This window comes from Bombina bombina, chromosome 2, assembly GCF_027579735.1.
Source record: "Bombina bombina isolate aBomBom1 chromosome 2, aBomBom1.pri, whole genome shotgun sequence".
NCBI classification, from domain to species: domain Eukaryota; kingdom Metazoa; phylum Chordata; class Amphibia; order Anura; family Bombinatoridae; genus Bombina; species Bombina bombina.
In genome coordinates, this window is record NC_069500.1 from 234,850,183 (window position 1) to 234,867,412 (window position 17,230).

At 38.2% G+C, this 17,230-nt stretch overlaps 1 long non-coding RNA gene across 1 annotated transcript in view; it reads right to left on the reverse strand.

Annotated features, from left to right (window-relative positions):
* Nucleotides 1-6,680: 6,680 nt before the first annotated feature.
* Nucleotides 6,681-17,230, reverse strand: part of LOC128647740 (uncharacterized) — a 36,916-nt gene continuing 26,366 nt past the window's right edge. The window contains exon 3 of the long non-coding RNA XR_008400398.1: nucleotides 6,681-6,699. This is a non-coding gene — a long non-coding RNA (uncharacterized LOC128647740). The remainder of the gene's footprint in view (nucleotides 6,700-17,230) is intronic.

Genomic DNA, 17,230 nt, shown 5'->3' on the forward strand with positions numbered 1-17,230 from the left:
AAAAGGTGCCATGTACATCCTGTATTTAGTTTATAAAGAAGTATGGTAAGGTATCATATTTTCATAATAGGCAGATAGGCAGACAGAAGAGTCATTTCTGTTCCTGCTTCAGTAAGACCTACTGTACCTTTAAGAGGGCTTAGAAGATCAATTTAGCCCTAGCTGTAGTAGTCTTTATAAGCTGTTTTCTGCAAGAGTTTGATTGTGTATTGAGTTACTCTGGCAGTTAGTGCTTGGGCATACTGGTTTGACTTCTGCTTCCCCTGACTAAGCTTTTGTATTAGCCCCTTGTTTGTAACTGACTTGATATTTGACTTTGGATTATTTTTGAACATTTTTTTTTATAATGATTTTGTGCAGCTTTTCCATGTGAGGCCTTGACCCAGACTGTGTGACTTAGGTTGCCTTACCTGAATACCTCTGCTATCAAAAATCTGTAAGTAATTTATGCAAGTTTATATTCATCTGGATAGCAAGACTTTTTTTTTACAAAGGAATGTCTTTCTTTGATATTTGAATTTATAAACGTATTTACTTTCTAGTACTTAATTGTTGTTTGTTTTGTATGAGCTGATTAAAGTACTAGAGAGAGGTCCAATACCAAATGTAGTCTCTCTAACCCCTGACCTGTGTTTACTTCCAGTGACAGAGTAGGGGCTTGCTGTGAAACAAAAACACTCCACCTGACGCTGAGAAGACGCGTGCTTAACCAGGAAATCAGTTTGCTGTTTGTTACAAATATACAGCCAGATTACGAGTTTTGCGTTATGGCTGGCTCGCTACTAACTTGCAAGTTATTCCCAACGCTCACCTTTAATAGCGCTGCTATTACAGGTTTTCCAAAAACAGGTGTTTGTGGGCAATATGGCAGCGTTGAGCTCCATACCGCACACAAATACCAGCGCTGCTTTGAGCTGCTTTTACGTGCTCGTGTACAATTTCCCCATAGACATCAATGGGGGGAGCCGGCTAAAAAAAAGCCTAACACCTGCAATAATGGAGCGTAAAGCTCTGTAATGCAGCCCCATTGATTCCTATGGGGAAAGAAAATTTATGTTTAAACCTAAGACCCTAACATAAACCCTGAATCTAAACACCTCTAATCTACTGCCCCTGACATCGCCGACACCTACATTACACTTATTAACCCCTAATCTGCCATCCCCGACATCGCCGGCACCTACCTACACTTATTAACCCCTAATCTGCCGTCCCCAATGTCGCCGCCACCCACCTACACTTATTAACCCCTAATCTGCCGCCCCCAATGTCGCCGCCACCCACCTACACTTATTAACCCCTAATCTGCTGTCCCTAACATCGCTGCAACCTACATTACTATTATTAACCCCTAATCTGCTGCCCCCAAAATCGCCGCCACCTAACTACACTTATTAACCCCTAATCTGCTGCCCCCAATGTCGCCGCCACTATACTAAAGTTATTAACCCCTAAACCTTACCCTAAATCTAACCCTAACGTAACCATAACCCTAACACCCACTAACTTTAACATAATTAAAATTATTCCAAATAAAAATTACAATTAATACCTAAATTATTCCTATTTAAAACTAAATAATTACTTACCTGTAAAATAAAACCTAATCTAGCTACAATATAACTAATAGTTATATTGTATCTTGCTTATGTTTTATTTTTATTTCACAGGTAAGTTTGTATTTATTTTAACTAGGTAGATTAGTTATTAAATAGTTAACTATTTACTAGCTACCTAGCTAAAATAAATACAAAGTTACCTGTAAAATAAAACCTAACCTGTGTTACACTAAAACCTACCATTACACTAAAATTAAATAAATTAAATTACAAAAAACATTTATCTAAATTACAAAAAATAATAAACACTAAATTACACAAAATAAAAAAGAAATTATCAAATATTTAAACTAATTACACCTAATCTAATAGCCCTATAAAAATAAAAAAAGCCCCCCCAAAATAAAAAAAAACCTGATTGTAACAGCCAATAGAATGCAAGCTCAATCCTATTGGCTGATTGGATCAGCCAATAGGATTAAAGCTCAATCCTATTGGCTGATTGCATCAGCCAATAGGATTTTTTACCCTTTAATTCCGATTGGCTGATAGGATTCTATCAGCCAATCGGAATTCAAGGGACGCCATATTGGATGACGTCATTTTAAGGAAACTTCATTCTTCAATGGCCAGCAAAAGAAGAGGATGCTCCGTGCCGGATGTCTTGAAGATGTAGCCGCTCCGCGTCGGAAGGATGAAGATAAAAGATGCCGTCAGGATGAAGACTTTTGCCCGCCTGGAGGACGACTTCTTGCCGCTTGGATGAAGACTTCTCCCGGCTGGATGAGGATGGATGTCCGTTTTTTATTTGGGGGGGTTGGTTTTGTGGGTGGTGGGTTTTACTGTTGGGGGGTTGTTTGTATTTTTTTTTTTACAGGTAAAAGAGCTGATTTCTTTGGGGCAATGCCCCACAAAAAGCCCTTTTAAGGGCCACTGGCAGTTTAGTGTAGGCTAGGGTTTTTTTTTATTTTGGGGGGCTTTTTTATTTTTATAGTGTTATTAGATTAGGTGTAATTAGTTTAAATATTTAATAATTTCTTTTTTATGTTGTGTAATTTAGTGTTTATTATTTTTTGTAATTTAGATAAATGTTTTTTGTAATTTAATTTATTTAATTTTAATGTAATGGTAGGTTTTAGTGTAACACAGGTTAGGTTTTATTTTACAGATAACTTTGTATTTATTTTAGCTAGGTAGCTAGTAAATAGTTAATAACTATTTAATAACTAATCTACATAGTTAAAATAAATACATATTTACCTGTGAAATAAAAATAAAACATAAGCAAGATACAATATAACTATTAGTTATATTGTAGCTAGCTTAGGTTTTATTTTACAGGTAAGTATTTATTTAGTTTTAAATAGGAATTATTTAGGTATTAATTGTCATTTTTATTTGGAATTATTTTAATTATGTTAAAGTTAGTGGGTGTTAGGGTTAGGGTTACGTTAGGGTTAGGGTTAGACTTAGGGTTAGGTTTAGGGGTTAATAACTTTAGTATAGTGGCGGCGACATTGGGGGCAGCAGATTAGGGGTTAATAAGTGTAGTTAGTTGGCGGCGATTTCGGGAGCAGCAGATTAGGGGTTAATAATAGTAATGTAGGTTGCGGCGATGTTAGGGACAGCAGATTAGGGGTTAATAAGTGTATGTAGGTGGCAACGACATTGGGAGCAGCAGATAAGGGGTTAATAAGTGTAGGTGGGTGGCGAGGACATTGGGGCAGCAGATTAGGGGTTAATAATATTTACCCAGTGTTTACAATGCGGGAGTGCGGTGGTTTAGGGGTTAATAAGTTTATTATAGTGGCGGCGATGTCCGATGTGGCAAATTAGTCGTTAATAATTTTATTATTATGTTTGCGATGCGGGAAGGCCTCGGTTTAGGGGTTAATAGGTAGTTTATGGGTGTTAGTTTACTTTGTAACACTTTAATTATGAGTTTTATGGTGCAGCTTTGTAACAAAAAACCCATAACTACTGACTTTCAGATGACGATACGGATCTTGTAGTTATAGGATGTACCACTCACATTTTTGCCGGACAGGCAAACTCGTAATACCGGCGCTGTGGAAGTCCCATTGAAAAAGGCCTTTTTGAAAGGTGCAGTAGTTACGTTGTGTGACGGCCAAAAAAGTGTGCGGTACAGCTGTACCTACAAGACTCATAATACCGGCGGTAGGGAAAAAGCAGCATTAGACTCATAATGCAAAACTCGTAATCTAGCCGATATAGTGTTATATAGAAAATACTGAATATTAGGACAGGTGCAGGCCATACAGGGGGATGAGAATATAGGGGGCTGAGCTGAAATGCACCGCAATTTCTATTGCCCAGGGACCCGCCATGGTTAACATCATTGACTTGTGTGTGTTAGCAGTGGTTGAGTGGGAAGGGAGTAATCAGTTTTCGTTACTGGAAATCAAGGAGGTGAAATCACTGATCAGCTGTGAAAATTTATACAGGAATGTAGGGTAACATTAAGGTTGGGTCTGTTATCAGATTGTTGTCCTGTATTTTTGGAGAAGGAGAGCTTTCAACCATGACAGAGAGACCAATTATTAAAGGGACACTAAACCCAAACTTTTTCTTTCATGATTCAGATAGAGAATACAATTTTAAACAACATTCTAATTGACTTCTCTTTTCTAATTTGCTTAATTCGTTAGATATCCTTTGTTGAAGAAATAGCAATGCACATGGGCGAGCCAATCAGACAAGGCATCTATGTGCAGCCACTAATCAGTAGCTACTGAGCCTATCTAGATATGCCTTTCAGCAAAGTATATCAAGAAAATGAAGCAAATTAGATAATAGAAGTAAATTATAAAGATGTTCAAAATTGCATGTTCTTTCTAAATCATATAAGAAAAATTTGGGTTTTATGTCCCTTTAAGCCTTCAGCCTTTTTTTAATTAAATGGTGGGCATATTTGTTGTGCTTGCTCCAACAACTTTCTCAAAGTATATAAATATCTAACCAGGATCTATGTGCCTTACATTATTTCTCAAAATAAGTGTTGGGGGAGGGGTAAAAGGCCCTCGGAATAATTTGTTCTTTAGACCTCTTAATAGTCTTTTAGTTCCAATGAACCACCATAGGTAAAATGATGTGCAGCACATGTACACTAATACAGATCTATACGCTGTAGAGGTAGCCTTGTATATTATGATATTCGGTAACTTTTTATTTTTTTGAAACCCCCTTCCACCCAAAAAAAAACATAAAACCATTTTTACAGACCCCCAAGTTCTTAAACGTCTTGTACTTGGGGGCTTCTTACTGTATTCTCCACCATCAACGGCAGTAAAGTTATTTTTATTATTTTTGTGCATTTAAAATACATTTTAAAATGTATTACATGTTTTTGGGGGTTTTATGTTTAGGGGTGGTCTTGTTTGTTTTTTAATTAGACATTACTGTGCTGAAAAATACACCAATTTTTACTTTCATGCCTATGAGGTAAGACATTGTTTACCAATTTATGTGTGAGAAGGTTCCCTGACAGCCAGTGAGCGTCTATTCCACAGTCACTTATGCGCCTAGGATTTTTATAGGCAAAATAAACTGCTTAATAAATACATTATAACACATTTAAATACATACTTTCAACTACGTGTTTACATGTGAGAGTGTGTGTGTATGCTTGTGTGTGTGTTATAAATGCTCTTTTATTTGAATCAGCATGATATAAATGGCTTGAGCCAGTACAAATATGGTCACACTGATCAGCCTTACAAGTGACAAAACAGACTGTTTATGACTGGTGGGTTCTGACTCAAATTCTATTCTGTATTCAGTCAAAGAAAAGAAAAAATGGTAAAAACAAATATTTATATAGGTATTTATATGGGGCAATGTGTGAGTGAGCTCATGATAGTTATTTATGTATCCCATCCACTGAGATGATGCCTTAACTGAGGATATTCTGACATTTTGAATAGGAAATATATTGTATACCCTATTTTAGACACGCAAATGACTATTCAATTTGAGTTTTAATACAGAGATAGAGAGGTGGTGTGGGGGAGTGGAATACACATACAGGAACACACCTGCACACAACAGTATAACACTGACCTTGGCCAGACTCACAGTGCATGTAGCCTAATATTCAGGTGACGTCACAGCAATGCAGCAGTGTGGCTGTCTCAAAAGAGGAAGATGTTTCAGAATTCTACAAAAATGAAATAAAGCACAAACTTGTACATGAACACACTTCAAATCAGCAAATATTTGTCAGGTTATGTGCCACAAACCCATATATACAGACAGATACAGAAATATATGCCCTGGATCCACACAAATAAATAATGAACAATCTGCAGAGGGCCACTCTGTGCTGCAAATGTAGACATGTAAATGAGTAGTGTTTTTTAAAGAAGTGGTGTCAGATACAGAAGTGCTGGATAGCCACATTTTGTCCTTTGGGATTAGGATATGTGGTTCTATTGAAAAGTATAGAAGATACTATTTGGGTGTCATGATAAATATATAACTTGTAATAGCCTAGTTACAGAAATAAAAGCATATACCTTAGATCAAACCCACACGCATTAATATTATAGACACGGGTTAAATTTAAGTATACAAATAAGTAGAATGGAACAGTGAAAGTATATGGAGCAGATGACAACACAAGCAGAGGGCAAGGGCCCCAGAAGTACAACCGGTGCATTATATTAGTGAATGAGTCAGTGTATCTGTGGCCATTAGCATGTTCATTCATTTGCACACTGTCATTTCATAAACTTAATAAATAGCCTAGAGAACAACCTAGAGAAGCAAGAACAAGCTGATGTGTTGAGATAGCAATTGCTGCTAGACAAGTGCAGGCAGCATACACTGGTATTGCAATATAACGCTCCTTCCTTCCTTCTCACCTCGACGCTTGCAGATTGTAACTTCAATAGGATGCTGATATTGATTTAAAGGGCATGTAGCGTCTATTAAACACCCTCTGTGCAGAGCTTATTGTCCTTGCAGCAATAACTACTATCAGAGAAAAAGCATCTAACTGCCTTCTGATAAACATATTACTTACCCCTCTAATAATCTCTGTGAAACAGTGTGACATCTAGATGTGCTGTGTAGCACTAACGTTATGTGTATATTTGCAATCATTCTTTACTTTCTTGTTCTGCAGATAAAAATATAAAATAAATCAATTGTATTATATGCCAACATAACATACTGGGGCCCTACAAAATCACTATAACTGATCCTACTGTATAATGAAATTTGGATATATTATACCCACACTGGAAATGGAGCTAAAGTACCCAACACAATTGTAAAAGGCCAGTGTAATTCAAAGCTTAAAGGGACACTGAACCCAATTTTTTTTTCGTGATTCAGATAGAGCATGCAATTTTAAGCAACTTTCTAATTTACTCCTATTATCAAGTTTTCTTTGTTCTCTTGCTATCTTTATTCAAAAAGTAGGAATGTGATGCATAGGAGCCGGCCCATTTTTGGTTGAGAACCTAGGTTATGCTTGCTTATTGGTGGGTAAATGTAAGCCTCCAATAAGCAAGCGCTATCCATGGTGCTGAACCTAAAATGGGCTGGCTGCTAAGATTTACATTCCTGCTTTTAAAATAAAGATAGCAAGAGAACGAAGAAAAATTGATAATAGGATTAAATTAGAAAGTTGCTTAAAATGTCATGCTCTATCTGAATCATGAAAGAAAAAAATTGGGTTCAGTGTCCCTTTAAGGGATGTTAAAGTTTTGTTTTCTTTTTTTCCCCATCAAAAAAGGCTATTTGGAAATGTAATTACAATAAATGTTTCTGTCCTGATTAAAATCATTTTTATTTTTTTTGTGCTTGCGGCAACTAAAAGGGACTGTACAATAAAATTCTGGAAAACCACTTTTAACTTATTGAACATGGGATGTTTTGGTTCTGGGGTAGACTGGAATTCAGAGAAATGGAGGACAAAATGTGACTCAATAAGAAACACAGTAAACAGGTTTTAAAATAAAGATTCCTGCAGGGTTATTTAACCCTTTCACTGCTAAGCTTTTTTTTATAACCCAGTGCAAAGCCAATTTTGAGCTTTTTTTGTAGCTTAAAAGGGACAATCTACTTGATTTTTTGTTATTGATTAAAAAGATAGGTAGAGAAACACATTTACTACTCATTGCCCAGCTTTGCATAACAAGAATTGTTTATTGATATACTTTATAACCTCTAAATTTGCCTGTTAATAAGCCCACAGACAGCCGCTTATCTCAATGTTTTTTAAATCTTGCACAACGGCCAGACAGTAATGTGTGCCATAAAGAGAACATTGTGCTCACTTCCGTGGAGAATGATAATTGTTATGGAAGAACCAGCACTAATTTGCTAAAATGCAAGGTAGTAAATTGCACTGAGATAAGGGGCAGTCTGCAGCAGCTTAAATACAGGTAATCATAGATGTAAAAAGTATATTAAAGAACCATTACACTTGCCATTTCAACAACGCATAAAATGTTTCATTATTGCAATATAAATTAATTATTTATTTTGCTGCCTTTTGTTGCATCTAAAATGTGTGCTTGTTTTACTTTCTCGCAGGTAAGTTTGGGTTAATACATTAAGGCAATTTATGCAAGCTTTTGTTTACTTCAACCTCCCCCTAAGATTCTCAGCAGTCACATGTTTGTAAAGGGTGGATTATCAGTAATGCTTCAACAATCATGATAGGAGAATCATTCTTTGCAATAATAACTAAGTTTAATAAGTGCTAAACTACCTTAAAGGGATAGTGTAGTCAAAACTTTCATGATTCAGATAGAGTGTTTAATTTTAAGCAACTTTCTAATTTACTCCTATTATCAATTTTTCTTTGTTCTCTTGGTATCTTTATTTGAAAAAGCAAAAATGTAAGCTTAGGAGTTGGCCCAATTTTGTTTCAGCACCTGGGTTGTGCTTGCAAATTGGTGTAACCCCTCCCCAATAAAACCCATGTTTTTCATTTATAGATTTTTTATTTTGGGGAGTTAGTGCTTTTCCCTCATTCAGCTACCTTAAAGCTACTGTGACTCCACCCCTCTGTGACCACCACACATTTGTGGCGGCCTCACAGGCATACCCAGAAGTACCTTGGGAATACCACCCACTAGGCCAACAATCCTCAGCCTGTAGTAATGGGATCATACATAGATAATGGAGCCTATCTATCAAGCTCTGAACGGAGCTTGACGGCCTGTGTTTCTGGCGAGTCTTCAGACTCGCCAGAAACACAAGTTATGGAGCAGCAGTCACAAAGACCGCTCCTCTATAACCCTGTCCGCCTGCTCTGAGCAAGCGGACAGGAATCGCCGGAATTCAATCCGATCGAGTACGATCGGGTTGATTGACGCCCCCAGCTGGTGGGCCATTGGCCGTGAGTCTGCAGGGGGTGGTGTTGCACCAGCAGCTCACAAGAGCTGCTGGTGCAATGCTGAATACGCAGAGCGTATTGCTCTCTGCATTCAGCGATGTCTTGCGGACCTGATCCGCACTGTCAGATCAGGTCCGCAAGACATTTGTTAAATAGGCCTCTATGGCTTAAAGGGACATGAAACACAATTTTTTTTCTTTCATGATTCCTATAGATCATATAATTTTAAACAATTTTCCAATTTACTTCTACTATCTAATTTGATTCATTCTCTTGATATCATTTGTTGAAAAACATATCTAGATAGGCTCAGTAGCTGCTGATTGGTGGCTGCACATAGATGCCTCGTGTGACTGGCTCACCCATGTGCATTGATATTTCTTCAACAAAGGATATCTAAAGAATGGAGAAAATTAGATAAGAGAAGTAAATTGGAATGTTGTTTAAAATTGTATTCTCTATCTGAATAAAGAAAGAAAAAATTTGGGTTTCATGTCCCTTTCAGTTCATCAATCTCCCTTCATGATGACCATGAGTCATTGGGCCAAATTATCAAGCTCTAAAGACCGCTGCTTCATAACTTGTCTGTCTGCTCTGAGGCGGCGGACAGAAATCAACCCGATCGAATACGATCGGGTTGATTGACAACCCCTGCTAGTGGTCAATTGTAGGGGGCGGTATTGCACAAGCAGTTCTGGTGAACTGCTTATGCAATGATAAGTGCAGCGGACATGATACGCTACATTGTATCATGTCCGCTCGCATTTTCATAAATATGCCCCATCGTCTGTACACAGGCCACAATGCATATGTTGTCAACGGGTCAATGTGCCCATCAAAGCAACTAAGAATTTGGAAGCATTATAAATAGAACCCAACACAAATCAAATCATTAAAATTCAATAAGAAATGCAGCAGTAACTTTCATCTGAAAAACATTGCATAATAGATCATAGTTTATTAGGAAGGATACATATGCAAAGTACCCCTTTTTTTACGTATTTAGCTATAGCTTGCTCTACAGATGTCTGGTGATCTTTCTATAGTTGCAGCACTGTAGCACATTGTTATGATTAACTTTTGTTCTGTACCCTTTCTTGCACATGATTGTATGATGCCCCCTTGATGTTTACAGAATCCTCTACATTTGCAGGAATGAGTATGTTAACACAAAAGCACAATGTTGTGTTGCTGCTAAAAATAATTTAGTTACATAATTCTGTCTTTGCTTTGTGTCAAATAATTCAGCTTTAATCTTTTTGAAAGTGGTTAAAAAGACTCAGACAAATACAAAGATCCTGTTTATATATAAATATATATACTTTTGTATCCAAGGTCTTAAACGTGTACAAAGGAGAATCCTCTCTATTTGTAATGTATACATTCTCTTGCTGCACTGATCTAATACAATTTGACTTCAAATTGTATTTTAATAGAAGAATATAAGTATGTTGGCGCTCTACAAATAACCGATAATAATAATAATATGTTTCCTGTTTTTTGCAAGGATTGCAAACAAGCTGATCATATTGTTGTGTATGTAACTTTTGAGCCAAAGGTTGACTTGTATTATTTACACTGTATTCTGCAGAGGACAAATTTAATCAAAAGGTGCAAATAATGAATTACATATTAATTGTATGCATTTAATTGTTGATGGTAATGTAACAACACAAACAGCTCTTTGGGTAGGAATAAGACTTCCTGCATTCTGTATTTTACATTGTCAAAGATGTAAGCTGATTTTACACCATGATCAGATGCAGCAAACAACATTCCCAAAATTTATGTGACAGAGATATGAGGGACCTGTGATCGGAGTCCAAAAAAGGAGGAGCAGGGCAGCAGTTGTGTCATATGGCAAATGTGTGTCCCTCTCCAACAGTAAAGCAGAGGCAGTTGTCCTTCTGAGCCTGTGACAATTAGAGCTTGATTTATCAATCCATGGCGGACAGGGGCGTACACATTCGCCCATTAGTCAAAAGTAGAAAACCAGCACAGCAGTTTATGTTTATTATTATCATTTATTTGCTAACTGCACCAAATTCTGTAGTGTACGTTTCAATATATATTTAAACAGATTTTACTTAGCATTAAATTGTGAAGTGTAAATGCATTATAGGAATGTTTTAAATACAATGGCGCTTAAAGGACCATTAACTACAATAGAACTGCATAATGTAAAAATACATAATAAAATGACAATGTAATAACATTCGGCTAGATTACGAGTTTTGCGTTATGAGGGGTGCGGTACTAACTTGCACGTTATTGTCACCGCTCACTTTCTTATAGCGCTGGTATTACAGGTTTTCAGAAACCCGGCGTTAAAAGGCAAGAAGTAAGCGTAGAGCAAAATAGTGCTCCATACCGCACTCCAATACAAGCGCTGCTTAAGTCAGCAGTGAGCTGGTTGTACGTGCTCGTGCAAGATTTCCCCATAGACATCAATGGGGAGAGCCGGCTGAAAAAAAGTCTAACACCTGCCAAAAAGCAGCGTAAAGCTCAGTAACGCAGCCCCATTGATTCCTATGGGGAAACTAAATTTATGTTTACCTAACACCCTAACATAAACCCTGAGTCTAAACACACCCCTGACATATCCGACACCTACATTATACTTATTAACCCCTAATCTGCCGCTCCGGACATCGCCGCCACCTACATTATACGTATGAACCCCTAATCTGCTGGCCCCAACATCACCGACACCTACATAATGTTATTAACCCCTAATCTGCCATCCCCGAAGTCGCCGCCACTATAATAAACATATTAACCCCTAAACCGCCATACTCCCGCATCGCAAACACTAGTTAAATATTATTAACCCCTAATCTGCCGCCCATAACATCCCGCCACCTACCTACATTTATTAACCCCTAATCTCCTGCCCCTAACATCGCCGCCACCTACCTACATTTATTAACCCCTAATCTGCCGCCCCCAACGTTGCCGCCACTATATTATATTTATTAACCCCTAAACCTAAGTCTAACCCTAACCCTAACACCCCCTAACTTAAATATAATTAAAATAAATATAAATAAAACCTACAATTATTACCTAAATTATTCCTATTTAAAACTAAATACTTACCTGTAAAATAAACCCTAAGCTAGCTACAATATAACTAATAGTTACATTGCATCTAGCTTAAGTTTTATTTTTATTTCACAGGCAAGTTTGTATTTATTTTAACTAGGTAGAATAGTTACTAAATAGTTATTGACTATTTAATAACTACCTAGCTAAAATAAATACAAATTGACCTTTAAAATAAAACCATTAACCAATTAACTAAATTCAAAACAATTAGCTAAATTACAAAAAACAAAAACACTGAATTACAGAAAATAAAAAACAAATTACAAGATCTTTAAACTAATTACACCTAATCTAATAGCCCTATCAAAATTAAAAAAAAAAGCCCCCCAAAATAAAAAAAAACCCTAGCCTAAACTACTAACAGCCCTTAAAAGGGCCTTTTGCGTGGCATTGCCCCAAATAAATCAGTTCTTTTACCTGTAAAAAAAAATACAAACAACCACCCAACAGTAAAACCCCCCACCCACACAACCAAAGCCCCAAATAAAACCCTAACTAAAAAACCTAAGCTCCCCATTGTCCTGAAAAGGGCATTTGGACGGGCATTGTCTTTAAAAGGGCATTGAGCTCTATTGCGGCCCAAAGCCCTAACCTAAAAATAAAACCCACCCAATACACCCTTAAAAAATCCTAACACTAACCCCCGAAGATCCACTTACCGGGAGAAGTCTTCATCCAAGCGGCAAGATGTCCTCAACGAAGCCGTCAGAAGTGTGGTCCTCCAGACGGGCAGAAATGGTCCTCCAGACGGGCAGAAATGGTCCTCCAGACGGGCAGAAGTCTTCATCCAGACAGCATCTTCTATCTTCATCCATCCAGCGTGGAGCGGCTCCATCTTCAAGATATCCCGCGTGGCACATCCTCTTCCAACGACGACTACCCGACAAATGAAGGTACCTTTAAGTGACGTCATCCAAGATGGCATCCCATAGATTCCGATTGGCTGATAGAATTCTATCAGCCAATCGGAATTAAGGTTGAAAAAATCCTATTGGCTGATGCAATCAGCCAATAGGATTGAACTTCAATCCTATTGGCTGATCCAATCAGCCAATAAGTTTGAGCTTGCATTTGAATGTGAGCTCAATCCTATTTGCTGATTGGATTAGCCAATAGGATTGAAGTTCAATCCTATTGGCTGATTGCATCAGCCAATAGGATTTTTTCAACCTTAATTCCGATTGGCTGATAACATTCTATCAGCCAATCGGAATCTAAGGGACGCCATCTTGGATGACGTCACTTAAAGGTACCTTCATTCCAGAAGAAGACGTCGTTTGAAGAGGATGCTCCGCGCCGGATGTCTTGAAGATGGAGTCGCTCCGCGTCGGAAGGATGAAGATAGAAGATGCCGTCTGGGTGAAGACTTCTTCCTGTCTGGAGGACCACTTCTGCCCATCTGGAGGACCACTTCTGCCGGCTTCCTTGAGGACATCTTGCCGCTTGGATAAAGACTTCTCCCGGTAAGTGGATCTTCGGGGGTTAGTGTTAGGATTTTTTAAGGGTGTATTGGGTGGGGGGGTTTAGGTTAGGACTTTGGGCCGCAATAGAGCTAAATGCTTTTCAGGGCAATGGGGAGCTTAGGTTTTTATAGTTAGGGTTTTATTTGGAGGGTTGGTTGTGTGGGTGGTGGGTTTTACTGTTGGGGGGGTTGTTTGTAAAAAAAATTACAGGTAAAACAGCTGATTTTTTGGGGGGCAATGCCCCACAAAAGGCCCTTTTAAGGGCTATTGGTAGTTTAGATTAGGCTAGGGTTTTTTTTATTTTGGGTGGGCTTTTTTATGTTGATAGGGCTATTAGATTAGGTGTAATTAGTTTAAAGATCTTGTAATTTATTTTTTATTTTCTGTAATTTAGCTAATTGTTTTGAATTTAGTTAATTGTATTTAATTTAGAGAATTTATTTAATTGTAGGGTTAGGTTAGGTGTCAGTGTAAGACAGGTTAGGATTTATTTTACAGGTCAATTTGTATTTATTTTAGCTAGGTAGTTAGTAAATAGTTAATAACTATTTAGTAACTATTCTACCTAGTTAAAATAAATACAAACTAAAAATACAAGATAAAAATAAACCCTAAGCTAGCTATAATGTAACTATTAGTTATATTGTAGCTAGATTAGGGTTTATTTTATAGGTATTTAGTTTTAAATAGGAATTATTTAGGTAATGATAGTAATTTTTATTTAGATTTATTTTAATTATATTTAAGTTAGGAGGTGTTAGGGTTAGACTTAGATTTAGAGGTTAATAAATATAATATAGTGGCGGCGACGTTGGGCACGGCAGATTAGGGGTTAATAAATTTTGGTAGGTGGCGGCGATGTTAGGGACAGCAGATTAGGGGTTAATAATATTTAACTAATGTTTTCGAGGCGGGAGTGCGGCGGTTTTGGGGTTAATATGTTTATTATAGTGGCGGCGATGTCCGGAGTGGCAGATTAGGGGTTAATAATTTAATTTTAGTGTTTGCGATGCGGGAGGGCCTCGGTTTAGTGGTTAATAGGTAGTTTATGGGTGTTAGTGTACTTTTTAGCACTTTAGTTTTACGCTACAGCGTTGTAGAGTAAAACTCATGACTGACTTTAGAATGCGGTACGAATCTTGACGGGGTAGGGTGTACTGCTCACTTTTTGGCCTCCCAGGACAAGCTCGTAATGCCGGCGCTATGGAAGTCCCATAGAAAAAAGACTATACGCAATTTGCGTAAGTGGATTTGCGGTAAGGCTAAAAAAGTGTTCGGTGCCCCTAAATCTGCAAGACTCGTACTACCAGCGGTAGTAAAAAAGAAGCGTTATGAGGCTTAATGCTGCTTTTTCACTCATAACGCAAGACTCGTAATCTAGCCGATTTACTTTTAATTTCAATACAGTACATTTTTAAAATGAATTCCATTTTCCCTCCCCCTGTTTTATCTGACAGCCATCAGCCAAGCACAAAAGCATATAGTATATACTGTGCACTCTTGCACCTGCTCATTAAGAGCTGATGCCTCGAAAAGTGTACATAAGATTACGCATATTTTAATCAAATTATATGGTCTATCCGAATCATAAAAGTTTCATTTTGACTTTAGCATCCCTTTCAATACAAGAGGAGGAGTGCCCTTCTCCAAAGAGTGGTTTTAATCTTTATTTCAGGGGGCCCATTTATCAAGCTCAGGATGCAGCTTGAGGGCCCATGTTTCTGGCAAGCCTGCAGACCGCTGCTTCATAATCTGTCTGCCTGCTCTGAGCAGGCAGACAAACATCGCCGCAATTCAACCGGATCGAGTACGATCGGGTTGATTGACACCCTCCTGCTGGCGGCTGATTGGCTGCAAATCTGCAGGGTGCAGTGCTGCACCAGCAGCTCACAACAGCTGCTGGTGCAATGCTGAATACGGAGCGCGTATTGCTCTCCGCATTCAGCGAGGTCTGTCGGATCTGATCCGCACTGTCGGATCAGGTCCGACAGATCTTTGTTAAATAGGGGCCCATGAATAAACCACCCTTTCTGAAGAGAAGATCATGGCACCTTATTCTGGGGTTATTCTTTCTGGCATATGTGAACATTCTAAAGACCGTTGCTTCATAACCTGTCCGCCTGCTCAGAGCAGGCGGACAGACATTGCTGCATTTCAACCCGATTGAGTACAATCGGGTTGATTGACACCCCCCTGCTGGCCGCTGATTGGCTGCGAATCTGCAGGAGGCGGCATTGCACCAGCAGCTCACAAGAGCTGCTGGTGCAATGCTGAATACGAAGAGCGCATTGCTCTCAGCATTTAGCGAGGTCTGTCGGACCTGATCCACACTGTCGGATCAGGTCTGACAGACCTTTGTTAAATAGGGGCCCATAAATCAACCACCCTTTCTGTAGAGAAGATCATGGCACCTTATTCTGGGGTTATTCTTTCTGGCATATGTGTCTTGACAGGTGAATAACTACGAGAGTATCAGAGGTCTCAGCCTGCCGATTTGGGGGCTATATGGGCCAGCAATCAGTAGTGAAATCACTACAGGATGGCCTTGTTGGGTCCTGGGCTCCTCCTATATCATGTCTGATCCCTCTGTGTGCTCCCTGTGAAAATGGGCTAACAGTTTAAAGAGATATAAAACAGTATGTTTCATTGTTGTTCACAAAGAAACTCTAAAGCAGTGGCTTATGCTTAATATAAATCATTACAATGTGTATTATTCATAATTTTAAAATGATTCTCTCTTTTCTTTCTTTTTTTTATTCATTTGTGCAGAGTCCATTACTACCTGTCTCAGCCCCACAATGAGCCTGTGGTCTCTACAGGAAGGCAAAGGAGGAATGTCCCCTTTGAAGTGGTTGCTAGGAGACACATGCACTAGCTTTTTCCCTTGCAAAGTAGATGTATTTTGCTGCAAACATCATGTGACAGCTGAACTTTTTTTCATAATTGAAGCTCCCTTATATGACTAAATGCAGTGGCTACACTGAGAATGTCTAAGTGCTCATTTTGGAAGAAAACAAGTAAGTTGTTTGCTGTTTTTAAAACAAGGAGCGCTTGTGAGCAATGGTAAATATCAGCAGTGTATTGCTGCTCACCAGAGGATAAGCTGGGTGGGACAGGGGCGAAGATGTACACCCCTGTCAACCTGTAGATAATAAATTAAGCCCTATGTGGCTGCTGGTTCAGCTTCTGCTGATTGCCAACAGCCAATAAAGCAACTGTGTTCAGTTCAAGGTTGAGTCACCTAACCTCTGCAACCTAAAGAAAATTTACTACAACCAAACTGTCTATTTCAAATTCGTATTCACTGTAATATACGATAACAAAATAGGAAATAGGACAGTGAGACTGTGCATAAGGATATCTGTTTAAGTATTGCCATTGGCACTATTAGCTTTAAAGTAACATGATAATTGGATTTGTTATCCTAAAAATATGGGAATGAGTTGATCAGTAAATCATTTATTAGGCTAATTTAACCTCACTTCCACGTTCTCGAAGCCTTAATAAGAACAGGCTGATCATAAAATGCTAATAGAGAGTAACTAAATGTGCAGTAAAAAGTACAAATAACAGAATACTTTGAAGCAGAACTTTGTGTTTGTTTTAACAGACTGATGGATCTATGAGTCATTTCCTTTCTGAAAAATCTTTAGCAATTTTTTCAGATGTTAGAAACCTGTAAAGCAGTTGGCTCAGTGCAATACACACACACACAAAACGTTCTTAGC